The sequence below is a fragment of the Mustela nigripes genome, chromosome 2, assembly GCF_022355385.1.
Source record: "Mustela nigripes isolate SB6536 chromosome 2, MUSNIG.SB6536, whole genome shotgun sequence".
In the NCBI taxonomy this organism is placed as follows: domain Eukaryota; kingdom Metazoa; phylum Chordata; class Mammalia; order Carnivora; family Mustelidae; genus Mustela; species Mustela nigripes.
Genome location: NC_081558.1, coordinates 69,359,033 through 69,367,127, shown reverse-complemented (window position 1 = coordinate 69,367,127; position 8,095 = coordinate 69,359,033). Strand labels below are relative to the sequence as shown.

The 8,095-nt window shown below is 38.6% G+C and overlaps 2 long non-coding RNA genes across 3 annotated transcripts in view; one reads left to right on the top strand and one right to left on the bottom strand.

Annotated features, from left to right (window-relative positions):
• The window catches only part of LOC132009937 (uncharacterized), a 149,582-nt gene that overhangs the window by 64,170 nt on the left and 77,317 nt on the right, over positions 1 to 8,095 (bottom strand). The window lies entirely within an intron of this gene.
• LOC132009938 (uncharacterized) overlaps positions 1 to 8,095 on the top strand; it is a 30,093-nt gene that overhangs the window by 17,517 nt on the left and 4,481 nt on the right. The gene's annotated exons all lie outside the window — the stretch shown is intronic.

The following is an 8,095-nucleotide window of genomic DNA, read 5'->3' as shown; positions in this document are numbered from 1 at the left end:
CAAAAAAAAAAAAAAATAAAAAAATAAAAAAATAAATAAATAAATAAAATTAAAAAATAAAAATCAATCACTGGGGGTGCCTGGGTGGCTCACTTGGTTAAGCATCTGCCTTCAGCTCAGGTCATGATCTTCAGATCAGGTTATGATCCTTGGAATGGAGACTCGCATTGGGTTTCCTGCTCAGTGGGGAGTCTGCTTCTCCCTCTCTCTCTCCCTTCCTCACCCCCCATTTGTGCTCTCTTTCTCTCTCAAATAAATAAATAAAATCTTTAAAAAATCAATCACTGTAATTTACCATGTCAACAGGCTAAAGAAGATTTACCATATGATGATCTCTATAGATGCAAGAAAAACATTTAACAAAATTCAATATTGATTCATAAGCAAGAGCTCTCAGCAAACTAGGAATTACCTCAACCTGATCAAAGACATCTGCACAAAAACCTCTTAGCTAATGTGTACTCACTAGTAAAGACTGAATATTTTCCCCTAAGTTTGGAACAAGACAAATATCTCTGCTCTCATCTCTCCCATTCACATTGTACTGGCGATCCTAGCCAGTGCAACAGTTCCTCTCTAACAGAAAGGAGAAATGATAAACCGTCTATACTGACAGATGGCATGATTGCATAGAATATCCAAAATAATCTACAAAGAACTACTAGAAATAGTAAGTGAGCTTAACATTATTGTAGAATACAAAGTTAATTAAAAAATCAATCTTATTTCCATATGCTAGCAATGAACAATTGAAATTTGAAATTTATAAAAGTATCATGCTGGAGTACCTCGGTAGCTCAGTTGGCTCAGGTCATTATCCCAGAGTCCCAAGGATCGAGCCCCATGTTGTGCTTCCTGCTCAGCTGGGGAGTCGGCTTCTCCCTCTTTTTCTCCCTCTGCCCCTGCTTGCATACTCTCTCAAATAAATATATAAAATCTTTTTTTTAAAAGTATCATGCTAATAGCACCCAAAAACATGAAATGCTTAGGTACAAATTTTACAAAATATGTTCAGAATAGGTGTGCTGAAAAATACAAAACACTGGTGAAAGAAATAAAAGAAGACCCAAGTAAATAAAGTCATATCATGTTTGTGAATCAGAAGAGTCGTTATGGCTTAGATGTCAATTATCTCTAAGCTGACTTCTAGATTCAATGCAATTCTAACCAAAATCCCAGCAGGAGTTTTTTTTTAAGACACTGGCAAACTGATTCTAAAATATATATAGAAAGGCAAAGGAACTAGAAAAACCAAACCAATTTTGGAAAAGAACAAGTTTGGAGAACTCACACTACTGGATTTCAAGACTTATTATAAAACTACAGTGATAAAGAGTGTGTTATTTGTAAAAGGTTAGACACAAAGATCAATGAAACAGAATAGAAAGTCTAGAAATAGATCCACATATATGCTTGTTTGGTTTTGACCACAATTACAAAGGCAATTTACTTGGATCCAAGGTAATCTTTGCATTCATATGCAAAGAAATAAGAAACAAAAAACCTTGGCCCAGTTTAAAATACACACAAGAATTGAACAGATGTTTTACAAAAGAAAATATATAGATAGCAAATATGCACATGAAAGGCACGTTATTATTAGTCATTAGGGAAATAAAAATTAAAATCATGAGATACCCCTACTCACCAATCAGAAGGAGAAAAAAAAAAACAAAGAAAAAAGAGAAAGAAGAAACACCATTAATACCAAGTGCTAATGAGGATATGGAGAAACTGAACTCCCCTTCTGTGGCCTGGGGGAATGCAAAAATGATATAGTCACTTTGAAAGATAGTTTGGCAGTTTCTTATAAAATTAAATACCATGTTTACCTAAGTGAAATGAAAGCTATGTTGACCTCTACACAGATGTTTATTCATAATCATCAAAAACTAGAAAGAACACATATGTTCTTCACTGGTTGAATAAACTGTAGTACTTTCAACTCAGTAATAAAATGAAATGAATTGTTGATACCCAATAACATGGATGAAAGCCAAGTGCATTTAAAAAGCCAGACTCAAAAAGTTACATATTCCATGATTCCATGGCAACTTGGAAGAGGCAAAACTATAGACATAGGAAATATACTAATAGTTGTCAGCGGCTTGGCGTGGGGGAAGAGTTGAGTACAAAGGGGCATGTATGTATTGTTGGCATTGATGAAACTGTTTTTATCTTAATCCTGGTGGTAGTTACATGACTGTATGCCTGTGTTAAATTTCACAGAACTGTTTGATAAAGTTACATGTAGTAAATTTCACCCTCCCTCCAAAAAAGTTGAAGACCACAGCATAACCAAATTCACTGTAATAGGGAACATCAGTATCCCACAAAGCAGAGTAAAGGGAATTCAGAGGTGCTATTAGCCAGAGTATCAGTTAATGAGCACTTCTTGGACAGCAATTTAGCAATATATCTTAAAAACATGCACTACTTAAAACAGGCAGTTCTGCCTCTGAGATTGTATCCTACAGACATCCTTGGATAGAGTAAGGCCTATGGGAAATGCAGTTTACCTGGTATCTCCTCATCTTGAGACAACCAAGAAATGCCATCCCTGATGTGGGTACTTGGAGAGACAAGTGACCACCCCACTCATCTTCCCTGAGGTCATACTATTAGTGTACACCAGCCAGTCTTCCAGTTGCTCCAGGGCTTGTTGTGACTTGAAGACCCCTACCCCAGCAATCTTCAAATAACGACTTCTAGGAGCTAGTATACAAATACCCCTTTTCTCTCAGAGGTATCATTTCTACATTGATTCCCAGAATTCCTCATCAGGATTAACTTTCAATGATCAAACATAATGACTGGTATAGTAACACATCTCTTACTTACTTCCTTTTCTTCCCTGCTTGGATTATGTCTCAAATAAGGGATTATGTCTGGGATTATGTCTCAAATAAGGCAATTCTTCTCAAATCCTTGTCTTGTGGTTTGCCTCAGGTGGAAACCAAACTAAGACAATGAGGTCATTCTGGAAGAAAGGCAGTAGTGACATGGGTGGCTTCCTGATTGGCAAGTACCAATCAAAGGACCAGACAACAAAAGGACAACTGCTCATGAGCCTATGTGGGACCCTTGCAGTTTGGAAGAGTAGGTGGTGTGCAGATTTTGATGAGGTGTAGGCTTGTGCCACTGAAATGTGAATTATTACTTGTGTTTGGGATCCCCGCTTTACTCACATTGCCATCGGTGGGACAGAGCCACATGCCTTATGAGAGTTTCTCACAGTCCCTGATTTAAATTAGACTAGGACAGCTGAACTTGTGGGCTTACTGAAGAGGCACTTTTCCCAAGCACCGTCAGTCACTGCTCAGAGATTTAAATTTCACAAATGGAATCTGTGCCCTGTGAACTACTGCCATTTAAGTAGGATATTAATAATTTGTGCCCCTCCACTACCAAGAAGAGTTTTGAGAAATGACTGCTTATGTTGTAAATTTTAGAACATCCTGGGTCAATTCATCTTCTAAAGTTAACTGGTCAAAGCAGCTGCTGTTCACAACATCAAAGGTTAAGTTTTCATAATCCATAATAGACTGGCTCCAACGACAAGTTTCAAGCCTATCTGGTGATGCTTGATTCAGATCTTTTTCTTTCACAAATAGCAATCATTGCTGAATCAGTTCAAGTTAAATAGACTCCTTATGAAGACCAGACTGTCTGAAAAGTGATTTAAGGTTGAGACAGTCCTTGAAGACATACTGATTCTCTGCAAGTGCACTGCATTCTTACCACTAACAAATATCAGAATGTCAGGCATAGTAGAGGTCAACTAGCTCATGTGGATCAAATGTCACCAAGCCACCTGCCATGCTGGTCCCATATTGCATTGGGCTATCTTCTCCAAGACACAGCTTACACGATCATCGATGAATTCCATTAACTGTGTTGCTTCCCAGCACAGACTGTGTTAATTGGCAGGTGCCTTTATAGGTATGGATGGGTGGAAAGTAATGAAACTTGTCTCAGCAATTCTGTTTATTCATAAGTTGTAGAAACTAATCTTCTGAAAATGACTTGTAAGAGAAAATGTTGTATTACTATAGAAGGTAATTTTTTGTGATACTCATCCAGGCATTGCTCATCCAATACTATTGCCAGGTAGTTTAGAATAGAGCCTAACATTTAGCATGACTGGTCAAAAAATTTCCATGAGAAATCCATATAGTATTCTGCAAAACGTGTGCAAGGAAAGAATGGAAGAATTTCTTGGTATAAATTTATCTTGATAACAATTGATATATATTTAACCATCTTCGTAGAGAAAGGATGTAATTCTTGTTAAAACAGTAGTCTCAAGCAAATATTTAGAGTTAACAAAATTTGTCAGTGTGTATGAGGACTGTATTGCACAAGCCAAAACTTTCAGAAAAACTCAGACCCTTAAAAAAGGTCATTCAGAGGCTGGGTCAACTGGGACAGAGGGAAGCAGATGGTTGCTCAATCCTACCAGCTCTCCTTTGAAAAACAACCTTTTGTTTTCCCTTAATTATAAGTTTCTTTGCTTATAAAAATCTGGATGTGATTTCATCCTTTTATGTCATCCAGGCTGGATACATAGCAGGGTGAAAGTGGTGAGTACCCACTTGTAAAAATTTAGACAGGCTTGGGGTGGGATACAGGGATACCTCAGAAACATAAGCTTGTAGGAAACAGAGATATTCAGGGACATATGAGAAGAATAAAGGCTGAGGTAAAGGACAGGACTCTAGGGTAGAGGCTTCCAGGGTGACCAGATTTTGGCAGATGTTATTAGGAGAGTCCCAAACAGCAGAAGCAGTAGGTGGTCCTCTCAGTAGTGCTGAGCCCACTTGGAGATGAGTTCACTAATCAGATTAATGGACCCTGCTGAACCCGCATTGGGCCATCTCATTCCCCTCTGGAATGAGGATATGGTGGGCCTTCAGCAGCTTCAGGCCTTAGGTTAAGAAGACTGAAGATTAGCACCAGGCTTGTAGACAAGAGAAGGTGGGAAGCTGGCCCAACACCATGGGTATGAGAGCAAGGTTGATTCAGGGAGCACTCTGGTGGCCTGAGGACTCATCATAGAAAGTAATAAAATTGTGGCTCAGCAGGAGTCATTCCAACTCCACATATTGGGGCTGGGCTGCTGAGATGGAATTTGCTAAAAGGTATGTCACTGACTTGGTCTGCAACTTGAATGATTCAGGCTTTACATAAGAAGCCCAATTATGGCCCAGATGCACATAGGGATGTCTGGTGAAGCAAGGACAGCACAATATGCTAGCCCTCAGACTTCTCCCTGCCCTGCTCTGCTCCTGCGTGCAACCTCAGACACACCCACCTCTTTGTTTTTCCTTTACAAGTTCAACAACTTCCCGCTTCAGGGCCTTTCTACTTGCAATCCCCTCTGCTTGACTACTTTTCTTCCGCACATCCTCTTGGCTCACTCATCTACTCTATTCTGGTTTCAGCTCAAATGAACTTAAGGAAGGTCTTTTTAGACCATTTTTACTAAAATTGCATGTTTCCTTTATCTAGCCTTTTACCCTGGATTTATTTTTTATAACACTTATAATTCCTTGATACTCTATCTTCAATTTATGATATACTGTCTCTCCACTATAATAAAAACAGTATGGAGATAGTACTAACTGTGCTCCAATGTGTATAAACAGCTTCTGTACAGAGGAACTCAAGAGATATTTAATGAATGAATGAATGAATGAGCTGTACGTGTGTCTACCATATGGAATGACTGTCAACAGTGCTCACCACCAGCCCACATGTAGCATGGTCAACACAGTTAATGAAGTGAGACTGCCTAAAATTGTCGGTGGTCCTAAGAAAGGACTGCAGGGCTCCAGCAACCTGGTTGCTGAAGTGTTGTGAAGAGAGGCTTTCAGCTCACAGTGAATCTTCCCACTGCCTGGTTCTCTCCCCAGTAGGTTCTCCCCATCTCTTGTGGACAGTGGCAGCCCTGACTGACACCAACACCTCCACAGGAGATGGAGACTGCCAGCTTCCGGGCAAGTCACAACCTTGGAAGCAACCTGGGAACAGGAAACAAATCCCTCTAATTTGTATTCTCAGCAAGATTCAAGATGACATGGCACTGATGAAAAGGGAGAAATTTGAAATCAGATAGATTGCTTTCTGATGAAAACATGAATTCCCTAATTTAGAAAACCATCCTGGACAGCATGAATAACATAGTGGATAAGGCAGAAAAGAGACTCATTGATTTTGAAGGATGGTTTGATAAATTATCTGATTAGTTCAGAAATGAAAAAAAGATTTCCTATAAGTGTAAAAAGATTGAGATCATGAGCAAAAGATAAGAGTCATGAAAAATTGATTCAGGAGGTGTTAGAAAAGCCATTTTCCAGAGCTGAAAAGACTAAAATCTTTAGATAAAAATTGGCTTACCAAGTATTGGAGAAATTAATAGAAAGAAAGAATACACACTTAGGAATCCCTTGGGAAAATTTTGTTTTAATTTAAGAATAAAGGGGAAAAATCTTACAAGCAACCATGGAGATAAAACGAACAAAATGATAGAATTCACAGCTCACCTTTTTCCTGAGACTCTAAAGATCGAAGGAAAAGGGGCAATATTATAGATGGCCATTGAACACATTTGAGGCAAGAAAAAGAGAGAAGATCCAAACAAAGTTTCAGGGGGAATACAACAGTTCACGTCTCTTCTTCATTCTGCTTTCCCCCCAAATAGCCCAGTGATCTTAGAAACAAATCACAACAGAGAACCCAGTATGAGGAAAACACAATATGAAAGAAACAAGGTGAGCAGTAATAGAGTTTAAAGTGAAATTATTCTCTAAATAATGAATTTAAACTACAAAAATGACTTTGAATTTAAATTGTTAAATTTTCAATATTATAAGGAAACAATGCTAATATAAAAATAATCATGAAAAGAAAGATATTGACAGGGGCATCTGGGTGGCTCAGTGGGTTAAGCCTCTGCCTTCAGCTCAGGTCATGATCTCAGGGTCCTGGGATTGAGTCCCCTCTCTCTCTGCCTGCCTCTCTGTCTACTTGTGATCTCTCTCTCTGTCAAATAAATAAAATCTTAAAAAGAAAAAGAAAGAGATTGACAGTTAAACAATTAACTTGGGTTTAAAAACCAAGATTATACCAAAAAACCAAAAACCTTGGGAAGTTGGAGATAGACATGGGTGGGGAAAAAAAGAAAGTGTATTAGGTCACCCATTGTCTGTGCAAAGGGCCAGTAGGTCCTTTCTCATTCTTGACATTGATAAAAGAATACAGGATCAACTATTTTTTGAAATGTAAGGGTAACCATTAACCTAGGAAAAATAGAATTCATAATGTTCAAATCACTTGGGTAAACAAGAACAAACAAACAAGCCACTTGGCAAAAGATGGGAAATAAAGAAGCAAAATGCCTTAAAATTCCAAACAGTTTGCAGAAACTACAATGAAAGCAGTAAGACCACCTATGTCTATCGTGGAAACAAATCAAAACAAAGATCCCCAGATTGGATCTAAATGTGGATTATTCCTAAGAAACACATCTAAGACAATGACAGAGAAACTAAAATGAGTTAGTAAGTAAATAAATAAATAGACAAATAAATGAAGGTGCAAGAATACACCAGGGTATGACACACAAATAAAATCATCTGGTTAAAACACAAGGTAGGGGGATGCCTTGGTGGCTCAGTTGGTTAAGCATCTGTCTTCAGCTCATGTCATGATTTCAGGGTCCTGGGATCGAGTCCCACATTGGGCTCCTTGCTCAGCCAGTAGCCTGCTTCTCTCTTTGCCTGTTGCTCCTCTTGCTTGTGCTCATGCTCTCTCTCTCCCTGTCTCTCTCTCTCTCTCTCTCTCTCTCATTTTCTGACAAATAAATAAAATCTCTAAAATATTTTAAAGGGAAGAAAAGCTTGTTCCTTTTATTTTTCCTAAAGATTTTATTTATTTATTTATTTTAGAGGAAAAGGGAGAGAGCACACAATGGCAAGCAGGTAGAGGGGCAGAGAGGGAGAGAGTCCTCAAGCAGACTCTGCACTGTACTTGGAGCCCAACATGGGACTCAGTCTCAGGACCCCGAGATTATGACCTGAGCCAAAACCAAGAG